General features: G+C 44.1%; 1 protein-coding gene across 1 annotated transcript in view; it reads left to right on the top strand.

Annotated features, from left to right (window-relative positions):
• Positions 1–20,793, top strand: part of KCNK13 (potassium two pore domain channel subfamily K member 13) — a 125,979-nt gene that overhangs the window by 89,773 nt on the left and 15,413 nt on the right. The gene's annotated exons all lie outside the window — the stretch shown is intronic.

A 20,793-nucleotide genomic window follows, 5' to 3' on the forward strand; every position in this document is an offset into this window, starting at 1 on the left:
AACATTTCCCAGGAAAGGGGGGGTGCAAGTGTTGGGAGGATTGTTCATTGTTCTTAAGATCCAAGGGTCTGGGTCTGTAGTCACCTAGGCAAATTGGTGAGGCTTTTTACCAAACCTTGTCCAGGAAGTGGGGTGCAGGGTTTTGGGAAGTATTTTGGGGGGAAGGACGCGTCCAAACAGCTCTTCCCCAGTAACCAGTATTAGTTTGGTGGTGGTAGCGGCTAGTCCAAGGACAACGGGGGGAATATTTTGTACCTTGGGGAAGTTTTGACCTAAGCTGGTAAAGATAAGCTTAGGAGGTTTTTCATGCAGGTCCCCACATCTGTACCCTAGAGTTCAGAGTGGGGGAGGAACCTTGACAGACCCGCTGCCGAATTGCCACAGAAGACTGAAGCGGAGCGACTGAGCTGCCGCTGAAAAGCCACTGACAAGGAAGAGAGGGACTGAAAGACCTGCCACTGAATTGCTGCCAAAATTGCCTCCGCTCTGTCTGCGGAGCCTGGGGCAAATTGCCCCAGTTGCCCCCACCCCCGACCCCAGGTCGGCCCTGCAAACGAGATGCCCAGACCAACATAGCTGAGCTTTTGTGAGCATGCTCTGAATGCCAAACATCCAACAATGATTAAGGATTTTGGTATTAGGAAATCTTCTCCCATCTTCTGACCCTGCAAACAGACTGAAGAGAGAGCACATGAAACTGATCAAGTTTCCTAATGTGGTGGCTATATGTTGTCCATGTCCCAGAGGGAAGCATTGTAAGCATGACTCCCCGATAAATATTTAGCTTAGTGCTTATTTTGATGTGCTATCATTCCATTGGTGGAATGACACCATTCCAAATGCAGAGTTGGCCTTGACTATACGATGGGTAATCTTGGGGTATTCTGTGACATAACAAAATTTCTCCATGGGCTTGAGCAGCTTTGATGATCTTCATAATTGGATAGACATGAGCATCCCACAGCACAGGTTGCTACGTTCATTCAGTCTTCTTTAGGCTGATTGTGAAACCAAAACAATTGACTGCATGAGCAAAGTGATCAGTTATAAATTTAATGTCAATCAAGTGAACAATCAGTTCACAATCAACAGCAAATAAATTTAAAAGCTCCTGAATGAGAAAATCTGCCATTTCATGTGAACACAGAAGCATTGCAGATTGAACAACTTCCCATCAGTGTGGAACTGGATAAATACTCCTGTCAATATCCTGGCATTCATCCATAAACATAGGTGAAAAAAGGATTGAAGAGAGTGCGGGAGCCAGCACGCAACCTTATTTAGTGGCATTGGTGACTGGAAAAGGATCCAATATCTCGCCATTTTTCACCACTCTGGCCATCATCATGACAAATGTGGGACATCCAAAGATCAACAAAAGTTTCTAGAGTCCCTCATAATTCACAGAGTCAAAATAACTAACTACAATGAGGAAGAGAAATTTGATAAGAAGGCTCTTCAATCTAGCAGACTAAAAGATGACAAGATCTATAGCTGAAGGTTGAACCTAGATAAATTAATATTAGAAATAAGGCACACACGGTTTTAATAGTAAGATTGACTAACTATTGGAACAATTTACCAAGGGTTGTGGTGGATTCTCCATTACTGGAATTTTTTAAATCAAGACTGAATTAGAGAATATCTTTTAGAAAAAGATCCAAGTACAGCCATTGACCTTGAAGCAGAAATTAATTCAGGGAGGTCCTATGTGTGTTATACAGGAGATCAGACTGAATTATTATAATGGCCCATTCTGGCATTAAACAAACAAACAAACAAAACTAATCTTTAGATCCGTTATAGCACCTTCAGGGCCATTATGCAGCTAGAGATTGCCAGAGCACAGCAGTTCTCTGGCCATGCTCATGACCTTAATATAACCACTGCTTCAACAGCTGCAGAAAAAGGTGCAGAGCCAGATGCAGAGCCATCTGTTCTGGCTCTAGGCCACATGGGGCTGCACCAAGCCAGGGGAATTGTATGTTGTGGAGCTGGGCCAGTTTATGGTCCTTTTGTGTTGCCGGAGTGGGGATCAGAATCTGGCTATCAGCATTTATAAGTGAGGATTCTTCCATTTAGAGTTTGATTTTTCAATACTAATTGCCAGAAATATTTTAGCTAACTGCCAATATAGGTTCCACTACTGTTCCATGATAGGGAGGTACTAGCTACAAGAAAATACATAGAAACAGCTGAAGCTAAACAATTAGGCATGTGGGTGGGTCTACACTTAAAATACTGCAGAAGCAGCACTGCTGTAGCGTTTCAGTGCAGATGTTACCTGTGCTGATAGGAGGGCTTCTCCCACCTGCATAGGTACTCCATCTACCCGAGAGGCAGTAGCTATGTCAATGGGAGAATTATCCCATCAACTTATCGCTGTCTACACGGGAGATTAGGTCAGTATAACTGCGTTGCTCAGGATGTGGATTTTTCACACCCCATAATGATGTAGTTATACCAATGTAAGTTTCTAGTGTAGACCTGGCCTATGTTTCCTACAAGGTCTCATGTCCTTGTCTGTGTATTCTCTTTAGGATGTATGCAATGAGGTACCACACAAAGTTCACAGATTTTTCCTCCAGTGGTTTATTTACCATGTTTTGAGTTCTTCAGGCAGGCAAATTTGATGTAATATAGGGGGGAAAGTATGACTCTTCTCTGCATTCTAGGTATGAAAGTGTATGAAAATATGCTATGTAGAAGATTTGTCCTGAAGGACACTGTAAATCCTAATAATGAAGCCAGCATAATGCTTCCTTCAGGGTCCTTTTAACTAAGATTCCATATGTTGATGAATAAATTGTGGCAGTCATAGTGATTAATGGAAACAGGTTTTTTTGTTTTTATTTTTTAAATGAGCATTCATCTGCAGGGTTCGTAACCAAAATGTTGCAGCATTGTATTGGTACATGAGAACCTATCTACAAATAAAAGCAAAACTGATGCCTGTTTTCACTGCAAGTGAGGGGAGAAATGCAGAAAATATACAAAAAGCACAAATAGTGAATATATATAGGTTTGTTCCTTTGTTGCCACAATTGTAATAACCTAAGATTTTACTAGTAGCAATGATAAAGAAATCTGGATGTTTTTAAAACAGCTGACTTTTGAAATGACCATTTGTTTTAAGCTAAATGGGCTACATTTGTCCCTGGTGTAACTTATGACGACTTCAGTGGAATTGTACCAGGGATGCATTTAGCTCATCATTAAAAAAAATAATCAGTCAAATTGCTTTGCCATTAAAAGAAAAAAGCCAGACTATTCTCTTGTAATTAAGTGTATTGAAAGTAATTATTGGTACTGAATAACTGTGTATCATTCAGGCTCACATCCTGTGAAGACTTACACAGGCATTCAACTTTGACTTGACCTAAAGACAATTGGACTATTCCTTGTCCAAAACAATAAACACACAAAAATCTTAGCAGGATTAGGACCTTCTTCTGTTAAATTTGATTTGGTGTCTTTATGTGAAGTATTCTTATATTGTTAAGCAACCTAAATGAAAAGGCAAAACCAGTTACTGCAATTATAGCAGGTGCTACTAAGTGTTCATTGTAGTGAGGCTTACAAAATAGTTTTATTCATTTACCCTTTTGTTTTCAATGCAATCATAATATTCTCAAGCATTCACCTTGTGAGCTTGCATTCAAGAGGAAGTTGTGCCTGTGTATCTGAGGATCCAGTGCATTTATCTGGAGCACACATCACAAAGTCAATTATTATCTGAACGTGCAGTCAACCACCATTCTTTTTTTCCTTTTTAAAGGCAAAGGCAAAGTTCTTATTCTCCCGGTATCCCTGCTTGTTGTCACAGGATGCTGACCCCTAAGGATATGTTTATAGTATAGTGGGAACAAGCCTTCCAGCGCAAGACAGACTTGCATTGGGTCTTGAGCTAGTATGCTAAAAATAGCAGTGTGGAGATTGCAGCCTGGCCTATCAAGCCCACCTGACCCGCTGCGTCTGAGTTCAGATGGCTAGCCCAAGTCTTTGCCAGAGCTGCAACACCACACTGCTATTTTTAGCACGCAAACACAAGCCTGTCTACCCAGGCTGGGAGGCTCATTCCCAGCTGCAGTGTAGACCAGTGGTTTTCAATCTGCGAGCCGCACCCCTGCAGACTATGTCTAAGATTGCCAAAGGGGTCCGCACCTGCATTCAAAATTTTTAGGGGTCCGCAAATGAAAAATGGTTGAAAACCAGTGGTGTACTCTTAAGAGGAGATGGGCCTCAGTCCATCTGGTACAAGTGTAAGCGGGGGAATAGTCCCGCTCTTGTGGGGAACTTTCCTGGCTTCTGCACTACCCCAGTGAAGTGGGCTAGCGAAAGGATCTGAGTCCTCGCTCCCACTTCCTTTACCCAGTGGCCTCCCTGCCCTTGAGGACTCCCCTTCCACTCTCCTGTCTGGCAGAGTCCTCGTAACCCCAACAAGGCTGGGCCCAGGATTCCTGGGGGACTCGACCCCTAACCCTGCTGTGGTCACCTATGACAGGGGCTAGGGTGTCCCCACTCCAGGGTACTCTGTCTGCACTGGGCACTTCTCTGACCCACTGACCATTACATACAAGTTAAAGCAAATGCAAGTTATTTAATCAACAATTAAATTTAAAAAGAAGGGAAAATGAGAAAGGTTAAAGGAAACACACCAACCCACTCTGTGGCAGGGAACATCACAAATGGTGTCTCTAGAATGTCAGGGCAGTTCAGTGTCTGTTCCTTGTAAATCCCAGGCCTTCTTCTCAGGCCCTGGCTTTGCTGCAGGGATGCTGTGGGTTGGATACTTGCTCTGGTGGTGGCCACACACTCTCAGGCTCTAAGTGGTAGGACCCTTCTTCCCAGTATTGTCCGCCACCCTGTTGGGGTTACAATCCAAGCCTGGCCTGCAGAGCCCCTTGGCTGAGGCGTCTCCCTTTGCTGGGCCCACTGTCCAGGGTCCCCCTCAGTCTCCCCAGCTGCTCACCACACCCAGCTCCGGACTGCTCCAGCCCCAGCTCCACCACTCTGTCTCTGCACTGCTGCTGCTGCTCTGCCTCCAGCTCCCTGGGCTGCTTCCCTGGCCCCTCTGGCTCTGGTTGCTGCAGCTCTGCTCCCAGGACAGGTCTGCTCTGCAGGCTGTTTCTGTGACTCTGCTCCCAGCACTGATCTGCTTCCTGGGCTGCTTTTCTGGCCCCTCTGGCTCTGGTTGCTGCAGCTCTCCCCCCAGGGCAAGTCTGCTCTCTCTGGGCTGTGCCTCTGGCTTTGGGGCTGTAGCTGTGCTCCCAGGACAGGGTCTGCTCTCTCTGGGCTGCTTTTCTGGTCCCTCTGGATCTGGCACAGCTCTGCTCCCCAGCTTAGCTCAGGCCCCTGCTTTCTCCTTAGTTCAGCCCCACTCTGTTTGACCCAGACAAATCCAGCTCACATGGAGGACGGGATCTCCCTGGCCTCCTGACTCCCTGATTAGCCTGCCCACCTTGTCATTCAGGCTGACCTGGAGCATTGGCCTCTCCACATTGTTCCTGAGGGCTGCCAGTCTCAGGGTCCTGATTCCCCATTGACCCTTCCCCCTTTTTAGTACTGGGAGCTCCAACTAAAACACTCCCACTGAATGTTAGTAAGGGGGCAAGAGTCCCCTTACACAATCATAGAATAGAGTATCAGAGTTGGAAGGGACCTCAGGAGGTCATCTAGTTCAACCCCGTGCTCAAACCAGGACCAATCCCCAATTTTTGCTCCAGATTCTTAAATGTCCCCCTCAAGGATTGAAAGCTTAACTCACCTCCCCAGGTGGGAAGAATGAAGGTCATGTGACTGGTGGGTCAGGTGACAGTCAGGCCTGGTGTGGATAAGGAAGAGGTCTGCAAAGAGAAGGGACTAGTCTGCAGGTGGGTGTTAGCAAATGCCTGCAGACCCTGCAAAGAGTAAGAAGGCTTCTGCAGGGCTTTGAGTTAGTGGGGGGAGGAGGGGAAGACACCCGCAGGGAAGAAGGCCCGTGGAGAAGGCCAAAGTGCTGGGAGAGCAAGAAGAGAGATCCTCTGAGAGGAGGGCCTATGCCTAGCTTGGGACTGGGGTGAAAGGAAGGAACTTTAAAGTGACAGACTGATCTTGGGAAAGAGGGCCTGTGTCCAGGGAGAGGCTGGGTTGGAAGAGACTATTTTATGTTAACAAACCAGACCCCAAGAAGGGGTGTTACTGGATACAAGCTTTTGTGGCGTTATTGAGGAGCCTGAGTGGAGGGGAAACTGAGGCAGGTCTCTGCAGAGCCACCCCATGTCACAAGAGGGTGCTCAGGAGGTGGCCAACCCTGTTACACACACAAATCAAGACATACATTTCACAGCATGCCTACGCATTTCACAGCCAGGCTTATAATTCGTCCTCTCTGGCTGGAAGGAGGTATCTTTTAGCAGGAATTCAATACAACCACCATGGGAGTCACTCTGCTGTGCAAAACAATCAATGTCACCATTCTGAGGTATCAGGAATATACAATAATAAAAGTTTGCTTTGCACAAGGGGGGCAAGTTCCAGTTTTCTGAATCTTGTCTGTTTAAATTCTCAGTAGCCACGTTGTATTGCTGTAATTTTCTTGCACGAACTAAAATGTGACATTAGACACCCTTACCAGAAATTTTCTGTCTTAATTATTCCTCCCCTTCCTCCCTCCTAAGGACTACATCATAGCCAGTATGCCAAAACCAAATTCTTTCAAGATATAAAAAGGGCAGAGTCTTAGTCGTGTGCATGTTTTTAATTTTTTTATTATGTTCCATAGCATCTCTAGCATGTTAGTGGGGAGAAGTTTTAGAAATAAAAGTGTTAACTCTTAAGCAAGTAATAATACTAATCTGCTCCTTCTTCCTATTCCCCAGCTAAAGTCATAATCCTCTGTGTGTGACATCCTGGTTAGTTGCTGTGCACCTGGGTGGGATGCCATAGAGAGAGAGGCTTATGACTTCACATGACAGGAATAGATGAGCATTTAGGAAACTAGATAGTTTTCAAACAAATGTGCTTCTGTTAAAAGAAAGTGGAGAAAGAGGAATTCCAAAAGAAATTGGATATTGTCTCTAGGCAGAAATATGTCTAATTAGAACATTTCCATTTTCCATGAGGTTTCAAGTTTTTATGTCCCTGTTTAAAAATACAGGCGAATAAGTGGAGACTTGAAGATGTGTAAGTTGCTGATGTGACTTATTTGAATTTCTGAAAGTTGAGCTCAGGTAAAAAATGGAGATGCTAGGGTGACACACATCCTAAAATAGACTCCAACCAGAGACTGCTGAATTGGAATTAATTTGCAAACTGGATACAATTAACTTAGGCTTGACTAAAGACTGGGAGTGGATGGGTCATTACACAAAGTAAAACTATTTCCCCATGTTTATTTCCCCCGCCACTGTTCCTCAGACGTTCTTGTCAACAGCTGGAAATGGCCCACCTTGATTATCACTACAAAAGGTGTTCCCCCCCCCGCTCTCCTGCTGGTAATAGCTCACCTTACCTGATCACTCTTGTTACAGTGTGTATGGTAACACCCATTGTTTCACGTTCTCTGTGTATATAAATCTCCCCACTGTATTTTCCACCGAATGCATCCGATGAAGTGAGCTGTAGCTCACGAAAGCTTATGCTCAAATAAATTTGTTAGTCTCTAACGTGCCACAAGTCCTCCTTTTCTTTTTGCGGATACAGACTAACACAGCTGCTACTCTGAATACTGTGAGAAAGCTTCACTATATCCCCGAGGAATAGGGGGAAAGAATCAAATGGTGTACATTAAAAAGCTGCTTGGAAACCTCAGGGTAAATTCTTGCATTTCTCAGTCAATAACCTGTGTTAAAAAGAAGTGTGGATTAAATATTTCCCCTAGCTGAGGAAGTGTGTCCCAAGCTTTAGAGACTTCCCAGTTAAAATCATGGACGAGCCCCCACTTGTAATGTTAACAGACCCTGGTCATTAGCAGGTGGGATTGAACCTGGGACCTCTGGAGCTTCATGCATGAGCTTCTACCGCATGAGCTAAAAACCACCTGCCTGTTAGTTAAGGCTGTGAAGCAATGGTCTCGGTGCCACTAGATGGGACAGAACACCACACCATGGAAGTGTGTGGGTTACACTAGCACTAGGCTTTTTGAACTTCATTCATAAGGAAGAACAACATCTAAGCTGAAAGATGTTTGCAGATCACCATGCTGATGCATGTTAGACTGTGTATGAAGAGGGAGGTTAGCAATGTTTTTAACAGCAGCCCTCTTGCAGGCTTCATTTACAAAAATCCGCAGTGAAGTCAGTTGGAAGTTTTGAGAATAAGGCCTGCATGTCCAGGGCTTAAGTTTTCGTTTCTTATTTCAAAATGTTCCAAGTTTACTCCTCCTCTAGTGAGTTGGTGGGTACCTGCCAATGGAGAAAGGAAACAGAGATTCTGAGGAGAACTTGAACAAAGTAATTTTTTTTCATCAGGGGGCAATGAGGCAGCAGCAGCCAAGTGAGATGTGTAAGAAGATAACGTTAAGAAAAATAGAAATATACACACTGACTATTTAGCCCTCTTTTAATCACTTATGCACCAACTCAGGGCAATGCACATGTAAGAGGACTGTTCGCCCCTGGCTGAAACTTAGTGGGACTTTTGGTTGGTTCTCTCCCAGTACCAAAAGAAAGGGGAAGGGCCAAAGAGAAATCAAGATTGGCAGTCCCCAGGGCCAATCGGGAGAGCCCAATACTCCAGGTCAGCCAGGCAGTCAGGAGTGCAGGGCCCGGTCCTCCCTGTGATCTGGAACTGCCTGGCCAGAGGGATCAAACTAAGGAGAGAGCAGCAGCCAGAGCCACAGGGAGCTAGAGAAGCAGCCCAGAGAGCAAACGTGTGCTGGGAACAGAGCCATGGCAGCCAGGGCCAGAGGAGCAGCCCAGGGAGCTGAGCTGAGCTGAGCTGAGCTGGAGGCAGAGTAACAGCAGCAGCAGAGCTGAGTCAAGGTGGAGCTGTAGCTGGAGCAGTATGGAGCTGGGTGCGGTGAGCAGCTGGGGAGGGTGAGGGGGACCCTGGGCAGAGAACCCAGCGCAGGGAGATGCCAGCAGCCAAGAGGTCTTTCAAGCTGGACTGGAGGGCCGATGCTGGGAAGAAGGGTCCTGCCACCTAGAACCTGAGGGTATGTAGCCACCACCAGAGCAAGTGTCTGACCCATGGTATTCCAGCCAGGGCCTGGGAAGGAGGCCTGGGATGTGTGAGGAACAGACTGTGAACTTCCCTTACATTCTAGAGATGGCTGTTTGTGGTTTCCCCCATGCTCACATACTTGTTTCCTTTAACTTTCACATTTTTTCCTTGTTTTTAATTGGTTGCTGTTTAATAAATTGTATTTGCTTTGAACTATATGTAATGATCAGTGGGTCAGGGAAGCATCCAGTGTGGAGAGAGCACCCTAGAGTGGGGACACCCTAGCCCCTGTCCTAAGTTACTATGACAAGATTGGGGGTAGAGCCCCCCAGGAATCCTGGGCCCAGCTTTGTTGGGGTTATGAGGACTTTGCTGCACAGGTGAGTGGAAGGGGAGTCCTCGAGGTCAGGCAGGCCTCTGGGTAAAGGGAGTGGGAATGAGGACTCAGATCTTTTCACTAGCCAATTCCACCACGGTAGTGTATAAGCCAGGAAAGTTCCTCACAATAGCAAGACCGTTCCCCCGCTTACACACAGCTGGTTCATGCTCTCTGCAAGGGAGTAAAATCCCCACATCCACTGTGTTAGATGGCTGGGGAAGAGATAGTGGGAGGAGCTTGAGGAGAGAAAGCAAATTCTTTAAACTCTCTCCAACAGAACAGAGAAAGCAAAAGGTATCAGAGTTTCACAGATGCATCCAATGGAGTTCCAGAACTCTGTGGGCACAGGAATGAGGAATGGCTCCCAGAACTGAGGAGAGGACGTAAACTTGCGTGGTTCCTAGCTTGCATCTTAGAACCTTAAATACAAGAGTAGACTACTGCCGATAGACTGGTCCACATCGGGATGAACATAGCTTAGCTTTGTATTTATTCTTTCAACGTTAAAGCATAAATGATTTGTTAATCTTAAAGCACAAATTGATAGGTTATTTATTCTTTTCCATATTTGTAGCCTTTCTCCCAGAAGATAAAATGCTAATGTTAATCTGGTTTGTCCCATCATCTGTCTAGGCCTGTCAGAGGCTCTGCAATTGCCTTGGGAGACAAAAAACAACTCTCCCTGGTGGTACAAAATGAACCAAATTTAATTGTGATCTGCTAGACTTGAAGGAGGCAGTAGTCATTTCATCACCACAGGAAGCTCTGCCTCAGAGGAACTCCGGCTCTGCTGGCTTTCACGGGAGGAAAGGCAGCAGCACAGGAAGATGCTGAGCTGGCTCATTTGTTCCTTCACTCCACACCATCTTCCACCTGAAGGGGCATCTGCTCTCCCTCCTCAGAGGAGTAACCAACCCCATTTGCTTAGGCAATTAGGAAGTACAAATGCCCCAAGCTTCTGCCAGGGCTGTGTGGTGACTTCAAGGCCATGATGTGCTTCCTGCAATTCACTCCAACAGCTGCCAGTCTGCCTGTACTGATGTTAGACCAGCTAGCAATTATACTAGCTTTGAGGGAGCTGCTCCTGCTGGGCTGTTGTTCTCCCTTCATCCCTCTGTCTTTCTCTGCCATTAGCATGCATTCTCCTGTGTATTGTTTCCCATAGCAACACTCAGTTGAGGGGGAATTTAGTGATGCCACTTCAGGTTTCTCTAGAGTGGAGCTCTGCCAGTATCAACAGTAATTGCAGAAAGAGCTTTGCTTTCTCAACCTTCCCTGGTGAGTAGGGACATACAATAAATGTATCTTTGGAAAGCAACTGTTACCAAACATGGAAGATCATTTAGCAGGGGTATGAGACACAAATATGGAAGGCCAATTAGTCTGGGTATGAAAAGCAAAGCCAGTAGGGAGTGGCAGTTAGTAGCTAGGGATCTGGCTTCAAGTCGTGTCCTGGATGAAAAGTACAAAATAGACCAATAGTATAAATCAGTGGTTCTCAACCAGGGGTATGTGTACCTCTGGGCTACACAGAGGTCTTTTGGGGGTACATCAATGCATCTAGATATTTGCCTAGTTTTACAAAAGGCTACAAAAAAAAAAAAGCAATAACGAAGTCAGTACAAACTAAAATTTCATACAGACAATGACTTGTTTATATTGCTCTATATACTATACACTTGGAATGTAAATACAACATTTATATTCCAATTGATTTATTTTATAATTATATGGTAAAAATGAGAAAGTAAGCAATTTTTCAGTAATAGTGTGCAGTTTCACTTTTGTATTTTTATGTCTGATTTTGTAAGCAAATACTTTTTTGGGGGATACACAAGACAAATCAGCCTCCTGAAAGGGGTACAGTAGTCTGGAAAGGTTGAGAGCCACTGGTATAAATGAGCTACCACAAGGACTACAGCAGTGGTAGGGTTCCTTAGCCTACCACGCACATTGCATGACCCGAAAGCCCTTGAGCTGAACAACCTCAAAACTTGGGTTAATTTGGATCCAGATCTAAATTTTCTGCCTCAGGCCATTTGTATTCCGCATTAGCCTCCTTCTACATCCTCTGTCTTCCCTATTTACATTCCCCACCCAGCCAATAATACCCAGTTTAGCTACCTGGGACCATGTATGTACCCATTAATCCTCCACCTGACACTAGTCCCGTTTGCTTACATAGCAAAACCACCACAAGCATTTGGCTCAATTCAGCTCAATTAGATCTCTGATCACTGACTGCAATAGCAGACATGTTGAAGTCAAGAAGGTGGTGCACTGTCAGAGCTGTAGATAGGAAGCTTTCATAGCTCCTATGTGTGCCTTATGCTTGGATCAGGCCAATGCCATTTCTCTCACTTTTACAATCATTCACTCACACATACAAACTCACTCTCACATTAAAAAAAATGATTTTGCTCAGTATTATTTCTGTTATCTCAGCTATGGCTCTTGTCATGCCCAAATGAAAATCTAGAAGAGAAATAGATGTGGCAAACCTACGGCAAAACCTGATAAAGTGTGGAAGGCTGAGAAGATGCATTTGTGATTCAAAGCTCATGGGATGGAGACAATTAATATGCCTTTAAATGCTAAATGGGAATCTTAGTGGAATTGTAGAGGGAACATAGAATTTCCACCTTAGTTGCAGGGTGAAGTGTTATTAGTGTGCACACAGACTCTGACACATGCAAGAAACTATTAAGCTGTGTGTTACTTATTAGTTAATAGGGCTATCAAACAATTAAAAATGAATTGCAATTAATCACAAGATTAAAAAATAGTCATGATTAATTGCAATTTTAATCACACTGTTTAATAATAGAATAGAAATTTAAATTTATTATAAATATTTGTGGATGTTTTCTACATTTTCAAATATATTGATTTTGATTACAACACAGAAAACGAAGTGTACAGTGCTCACTTGATATTATTTTTATTACAAATATTTGCACTGTAAAAAAGATAAACAAAAGAAATAGTATTTTTCAATTCACCTCATACAAGTACTGTAGTGTAATCTCTTTATTGTGAAACTGCAACTTACAAATGTAGAAATTTTTTTTACATAACTCCACCCAAAACCAAAGCAATATAAAATTTTAGAGTCTACAAGCTGAAGTATGAAGGGGCATATGAATGTTTAGCATATCTGGCACGTAAATACCTTGCAACACTGGCTACAAAAGTGCCATGCAAATATCTGTTCTCACTTTCAGGTGACGTTGTAAATAAGAAGTGGGCAGCATTATCTTCATTAAATGTAAACAAACTCGTTTGTCTTAGCAATTGGCTGAACAAGAAGTAGGACTGGGAAGACAAAACACAAACAATTTCTCAGCCCAACCTGGGCTCCAGCTTCCAGAGTTTTTTCTCCTTTACCTTTCAATCACTCCACGTCTTTGCTACCGTTCCCACTCCCACCTGATCATCTCAGGCCTGACCTGATTCACCCATGCTTTCCCTCCTAGGGCCCAGGTGCCTTTGGTTATAGCCCAGTTGGGGTCAGCTGATAAGTTGTGCTCTGACCCTGCTCCCTCTTAAAAGGCTAGTGTCACCCTGTGACAGTTGTCTTTTGGCAGCTATCAAACTAACTGACTGATGATAACAGCCACACCCAGAAAGAATTCACCATTACTGAGTCAAGTCCCTGAGAGAAAGGTGTGATGATTTCCTCACATTAAAAACATTTGAATGCCATTGGTATGTTCACCTGGATCATCAGATTTCCTCAGTCAGTGGCCACACGATGAAAACAAAAGGAGGACAATGCAGGGTACAATACAACCTACTCCTTGCAAACTTGAAGGCATTCACTCGTGATATAGCAGATGTAGAAAGTCAGTTACACAGCACTGTGCATTTTAACTGGTGAATAATACACAAGGCTGTTTGGCACATTGTAGGAATTGCTAGTTTGTTATTGAAAAAAAATCTGTGATTTCATATATACTGTAGTAGTATATGGAGAGACTTTAACGATTTGGAGTTTAAGGTATATGTTTTCAGGTTTAAAACACCCTATTCAAATTTAAATTGATTTGTAGGGAAGGGATACTTGCTTGTTAATGCACTCATAACAATGGTGAAAACAGCATGCTTTTCCCTTTAAAATGTGTCGTTTGTACATGTAGTGCTACCTGTGTCTGTGTGTATTCATTCTCTACTCCAGTATGTGTGCATACAGATATACAGGTTTAAAAGTCAACTACTCTATTATTGTATGCAATGATGTTGCAGCTGTGTTGGTCCCAAGATATAATAACACTCTGTTTCGAGAATAACCTCGAAAGCTTGTCTCTCTCACCAACAGAAGTTAGTCCAATAAAATATATTACCTCACCCACCTTGCCCCTCTAACTACTCAATTACACTTGTGTGCACAATTTGCACAGCAGTGGAGTTTCCACCACATTGTGATGCACTCCCATGCATTTGGAATGAGGTTGAAGCCCATTGATTTTTAATTCATAATCTAATGGGCTTTTATATGGTAGGACCAAAAGTACTTTGTGATACTGAACACAAACTGGCAGTGCAGTCACTCTTCTGGGGCTGCATCCTGCAAGATGTTGAGCATAGCCAGTTCCCAATGAAATTGTTTGGAGATGAGGGTGCTCTGTACCTCAAAAGATTGAGACATTTGTCAGTGGCTTACCAACTATAAACTGGTGTCTTTACTCTCTTGTCTGATGTACTCTGGAATGGTTATTATTGGTCCAGATCCTGAAAATTTTACTCAATCCTTACTCAGACAAAACTTCTATTTAAGTCAATATGCGTTTTGCCTGTGAACAGTCAGAATAAGGACTTCATGGTTGGTTCCACTTAAAAATATATTTATTTTATACTCTCCATTGTGCCCACTGAGCAAATACTGCATAACATTTTCTAAACATATTTATATTTCTAAACCAATTCACTTGATTATCTAACTGGCAGGAACGTCTGTGGAGGGAGGGAGTTGTGAGTGACTGTGGAAAGGTATTTTTGGGAAGTGAATTTTGAATTTGTAATTGCAAGTGCTCCACACAGGAGCACAAGTTCCAATTCTAATTCTGTCCAGACAGGAAAGAGAAACCATACCATGTGATCTACATGTCCAATCAAAACCAAGCAACATAGTTTGACATTTGAATACCAAGCAGGGCAGCTGGAACAATTTGCATAGCAGGGGTACTGAGAGCCATTGAACCAAACTGTAAACCCTGTCTTTGATGGAAACCACTTCAAGCCGTACCCACAGTATCTCTATTTCCAGCACCTATGATTAAGGCTAAGATTTTTTCACGGTTATTTATTAGTAAAAGTCATGAACAGGTCATGGGCAATAAACAAAAATTCACAGAGCCATCACTTGTCCCTTACTTTACTAAAAATAATCGGAGGCAGGGCTAGGTAGGGAGAGGAATGGAATCCCATGTGGGCCAGGGGGACTGACAGGCCAAGCCCCCTGCCATGACCGGGACCACAGCCCCCAGTCCAGTAGCCGCAGCAGGGGTTGCAGCCACAGGGAACCCACAGCTCTTGCTCCAGAGCTGGCCCAGCAGCGGGATAATGGTGCCTGGCCCGACTGCAGCCCCTGCCAAGCCTGGGCCACAGTGAGGAGGGGTGAGGGGGGGCTCATGGCCCCAGCTGCAACCCTGCCAAGCCCCGGACTCTGCGGGGCTGGGGTGCACAGCCCCGACTGCAGCCCCCAGGATGCTGAGGGGCTGGGCCACGTGGCCCCCACCAAGCCCACGGCACTGCAGGGCTGGGGCAAGTGGCCCATGGCTGCAGCCACTGCCAAGCCTGGGACAACGCTGGGGCAGGGTTGCACGGTCCTGGCTGCAGCCCCTGGTGGAAGCCGCGGGGCAGAGGTGCTCATCCCCAGCTGCATCCCCCACCAAGTCTGGGATGCCGGAGGGCTCTGGCACATGGCCCCAGCTGCAGCCCCGGCCTGGTTGCAGCCCCCTAAGGAAGCTGCTGGGCTGGGGCTGAAGGGTCCTGATTCCATCCAGCTGTAGATGCAGGGCAGGGGCACACAGTCACACCTTCTCCACCTGAACCCCAGAAGTCACGGAGGCTGGCAAAGTCACGGAATTTGTGACTGCCATGACCTCCATGACTAAATCGTAACCTGACCTATGATACCAAGGACTGGAACTGAACTGTTTGGGAAGAATTTACAGACCAGGGATTGTTTGGAGAAATCATTCCAGAAATAATTTAGAACAATGTGAATTTGAAAAAATCACCATCTGCTCTGAGACAATTTGCAGACAGGGAAAGAGGCAAAATTAACTCTGGGGTTTGCTCAGTGCCCTCAGTATGAGGTATTATGCAGCTGCCCTGCACTAGGCAGAGCCCTGGTGGAGCAATTAGATTCACTCACTATGGGGGGGTGGAGGGTGAGAAAACCTGGATTTGTGCTGGAAATGGCCCAACCTGATGATCACTTTAGATAAGCTATTACCAGCAGGACAGTGGGATGGGAGGAGGTATTGTTTCATATTCTCTGTGTATATATAAAGTCTGCTGCAGTTTCCACGGTATGCATCCGATGAAGTGAGCTGTAGCTCATGAAAATTCATGCTCAAATAAATTGGTTAGTCTCTAAGGTGCCACAAGTACTCCTTTTCTTTTTGCGAATACAGACTAACACGGCTGTTACTCTGAAACCACTCACTATGATGTCTCTTGCTCCTGAAGTGGAGAAGGAATTTGCTACAGCACTTTACCGGGTATAGCGTACTCCACACCCATCATGTTTGCCCAGCTCCGGTAGTCAGCCCAAGTTGGGGGGGCAGCTCCCCTCCCCATCCCGACTGTCCCCTTCCTGCCCACCTGCTTGGACAGGAATTTCCAGAGTACAGCTCTTGCTCCCTGTTCCCTCACCCTCTCGACCATACCTAAGATCGTGGAGCCCCAATACAGCCATGTAGGGGGCTGGGGGGAGAACTGATCTGAATATGCTATTAACTGTGAATCATTCATTCAGTAATTAGCACTGCTCTGACCCCCATAGAAGCATTATACCATATATGTCAGGGAGAAGGTAATGAATTACAACGATGGGGACTCCAATCCTAGGTTGTACCAGCTCCAGCCACCAAAACCTAGGGAATGAATAGAGCCCCTTATATTTAGGGATGGGGCTGAAGTTGTTATTCATTCACTGGGCATTGTGCTTGGCTAAAGACTTGATAATGATTTCACGATTTGCTCCGCAGTGAAGATCTGTGTATCATACCAATATTTTTTGAGCTGTATCGAGTGTCCAAGTGGTCTCAATAGCACACTATCTGGTCTCTCAGCAAGTGAATTCTCATCTCCTGTAAATAAAATTCTGTGCTTTCAAGGCAGTGTTGATTAGAAGGTCATGTGGCTTGCTCATTCATTTAGCAGGTAAAGCTACCAGGCTATACAGTGTTGCTGTGTGATCCTGGACAATTCTATGCAAACCTATGGAACCTGTGAGAGAGATGAATAGTACATTAGAGAATACATGACCTCCAGGCTGCACCACTCTTTTGCTCTTCCTAGTTTGGTTCTGCATTTTATACTTCGATCCTGCTCCCACCGAAATCAATAGCAAAACTCCCACTAATTTCAATGGTTGCAGGATCAGGCCCTGAGATACCCAGGTGATGGGTGCCATATAAATCACAAAGGACTCCATAACACTAACTGCATGAAGAATCCATCTTCTAGAGGTGTAAGATGCTGGCAGAAAGGACACGTTTACTCATTTTGTTTTTATCATTTAATATTTGTGTGCTTTGATTGCAGAAATCCATTCATTGTAATGCACAGCTCCACATCTCATGTCCTTGCTGTGTGAAACCACATCCTCCATAGTGTATCAAAGAGGAAATTTAGTCAAGTCCTGCCTGGTGTTTCAATGTCCATCGGTCACCTAAAAGAATAAAAAATGGATAAGAAAGACTCTTCAAAAACACATGGTATAATCCCAGCTGTGGCACCCAGAGGATGAAATCCATCTCTGCACAGAGCGCCAGCACAAGGCCTGTGACATATTTTAAATGCTTAAGTGGGCATATAGGCCTCATGTTGAGCCTTTGCACAGGGATGAATTTCACTAATGATAATAGTTTGCAGTGTTATAGCCATGCTGGGCCCAGGATATTAGAGAGGCAAGGTAGGAACCAGGGAGTGTGACTGGTGTGTTGCTGGCAGGATGCTAGGGTCAGAGTTGCTGATCCAAGGATGTGCAGCACACAAACACTCAGGGTATGTCTACACTGCAATAAAAACCTGCAGCTACCTTGTGCAAGGTGACCAGGGTCATGGGGGTGGGGCTAAGGGGCTGTTTAATTGTGGTGTAGACATTTGGGCTTGGGCTGGAGCCCAGTCTCTAGGACCCTGCAAGGTTGGAGGGTCCCAGAACTCAGGCTGCAGCCGAAGCCCAAATGTCTACACTGCAATTAAACAGCCCATTAGACCAAGCTAAGCATGCCTGAGTCAGCTGGCCCATGCTAGTGGGGGTCTATTTGCAGTGTAGGCATAGCCTCAGGGTGTGACCTGCATGCTTATTGCTGGCTGTGAACGTCCCAGGTAGAGAGTTACAGTAGCAAAGCTTTTAAGGCACATAAGGGTTACAGGGCAAGTAGTGACACAACCCATCACTGGTCTGAATTGCACCCCAGAATATGACTTTATTATTTTATTTATTACACTTGTCAGCATTAGGCAATGATTATTGTTATTGTGACACCTAGAGTTAGTATTGGAGCCCCATTATGGGCTAGATTCTGATCCCGCTCACATCACATTAATAGTTATTCTTTAAATTGCACTGGCAATTAGGCCTAGAATATTCCTGCTTCCAATGATTTTGTCAGTTGTACAGGTAGGAAAATCCAGCTACACTAAAATCAGCACCATGTAATTACTGCTTGAAAAACTGGATTCTTCTGTATTAATATATACATAAATATACACTCTGCCCATTGGAACTGAAACTAATTAGCTACAAAATTCAAGCATTTAACATGATTTTAGGAAAAATGACACCCACCTAAAGCACAGTTAATTAGCTGAACTGTATTGGCTCCAATTCCCTCTGTTTTTCATCATTCTGAAAGAGGAAGGTATTGGTACAAATGGCCATGCTGTGAAATGAGGAGGACCATCTAGTATTTTTTTTAGCATCAAGCAATGAAGCATTTTGGGGGGTTAAATTGTAAGTGCTCCAATAATAAAGTAATTGCAGATTTTAAAGGGAACAACTTCTAAGAATTCTATATTCTCTCTTGTTATGGTTAGTTCGCATGGAACAAATGTTTACTGTTGAATTTCTACAGGACTTCTTGTTAAGTCTAAAGATGTAACAGGTTTTTTAAACTTGATGGGTTTGCACATGAATGGCATAGTACTCATTCATGTTGCATCTTTCTATCTCATTCCCTTAGCTTTCCTATAGCATTTATGTTTCTTTTAAATTCATATCTGAGAAGCTTGTGCCTATCGTATTCTTTCTTTATCTAGACCATAAGAACTATTCAGGGATGACTTTGTCTGCAGCATTGAAAACACAGATAAGAGTTCAAACTGTATTCCTCTGCTTGTTTTTTTGTTGTTGTTGTTGTTTTAAATACACTCTTTGAGATAAGATGTAGTGAATAGGGATTAAACCTGGTTTACAAAGGAAGAGGAAATGTATTTTTTAAAAACTGTGGAAGAGTATGTAAAAATCTCAAAATTAACAAATTTTGCCTCTCCTGTTCTATGAGATTACTTGGTGGAGAAGTCATCAAGAGTTTGCTCATGTTGGGGTTTTATTCAAAAGAACAAGGCAGAAATAAGGATGGTATTCTTGGTTCTGTTTGTCAGGCTCCAGTAGGGATTGTACTGGAATAATAGATTCACTTTAGCAATTCAATATTTTTGCTAAATGGAGGGAAAATACTCTCAAGTGTATATTTAGAGACCTATGTTTCTTTTAGGGCCTGATCCTGCAAAATATTAATAGCAGGTGGGATTTTCAAAGCCATCTGAGGAATTTGGACAAAATGAATGGAAATGAATGGAAACTGGATGTTCAAATCGTTTAGGCAGCTTTCAAAATTGCAGCTGCAGTGTGTAGTCCCATTGCTGTAAGGGGACTACTCACGTGGACAAGTGCTTGTTCAATAGCATCTACCTGAATGAACCCTGAGCTTGAATTGTTCAGACTCCTTAAAGCTGAGTGACAATGGGCCAAATGTTGCATCATTACTTATGCAAATATAATCATGAAAGATGGGGAAAGATTGGGCCAAGAGGGGGCATGGTTTAATGGTTAGAGCTGAGGACTTGTGAGACCTGGGTTTAATTCCTTGCTCCATCTCAGAACTCCTGTGTGACCTTAAGCAAGTTACTTAGTTTTTGTGCTGCATCTTTAAAATGGGAATAATAGCACTTCCCTACCTCACAGAGATGGTGTGAGGATAAAGACATTAAAGGTTGGGAGGTGCTCAGGTAACTCCCTAATGGGGACCATAAAAAGAGATTCCAGAATTTCACTTCCCTTTAGGCATTGTTTTCCGTTATTGTTTGTGACTACAGATTTATGTGGCAAGGCTGTGCAAATGAAGAAGAAAACTTTTAATGGTTGGAATGAGACCAGTTCTAGCACTGATTAAACATTTGGTTAAATATAATTATGGGGGAAAGCGCTACGTACTTTATGGTTTGGTCTCCACCTTCTTAAAGAATAATATAACATCGTTGGAGACAGTAGAGACAGTGCTGTCTGCCAGTGAGATTAGAGAGAGAGGGAAATCTCTAAGCATAAGAAAAAGTGGGCCAGGTGGTTGATCTAGGGAGTTTTTGATTGTTTCACCAAAACATGTTCTGGCATTAGCTTCAACTTCAATATTGCCTTTTTTGAATGGAATTGACCCTGCAGGAGTTTTATGGAGAGTTAAAATCCTTCTAAGCTTGTCTGAACCATTGATATTAAATTACAAATGTGACATTATACTGAATGAAACAGCAACAGAGCCCTGTCGAGGTCAGAGTCACAGCTCACCAAGGAGCCAGGTCACTTGGCATGGGAGCATATTTATAGGTAGACCCAGCCACAGTATCTCTGGAGAAATTCCCAGCATTTACATACAGATCTATACAGCCCTGCAGGGACTTGTCTGGATCCCAGGGTGTAAACTGCATAGTCCACTCAGCTAGGGAGATCTGCAGATGGACTAGAATAAAGGGAAAATGAGTGCTGCTATGCATGCCAGCTGCTTTCCAGAGCACTCTGAACATCCTCCTCTGCAGTG

The sequence above is a fragment of the Eretmochelys imbricata genome, chromosome 6 (genome assembly GCF_965152235.1).
Source record: "Eretmochelys imbricata isolate rEreImb1 chromosome 6, rEreImb1.hap1, whole genome shotgun sequence".
Taxonomy (NCBI): domain Eukaryota; kingdom Metazoa; phylum Chordata; order Testudines; family Cheloniidae; genus Eretmochelys; species Eretmochelys imbricata.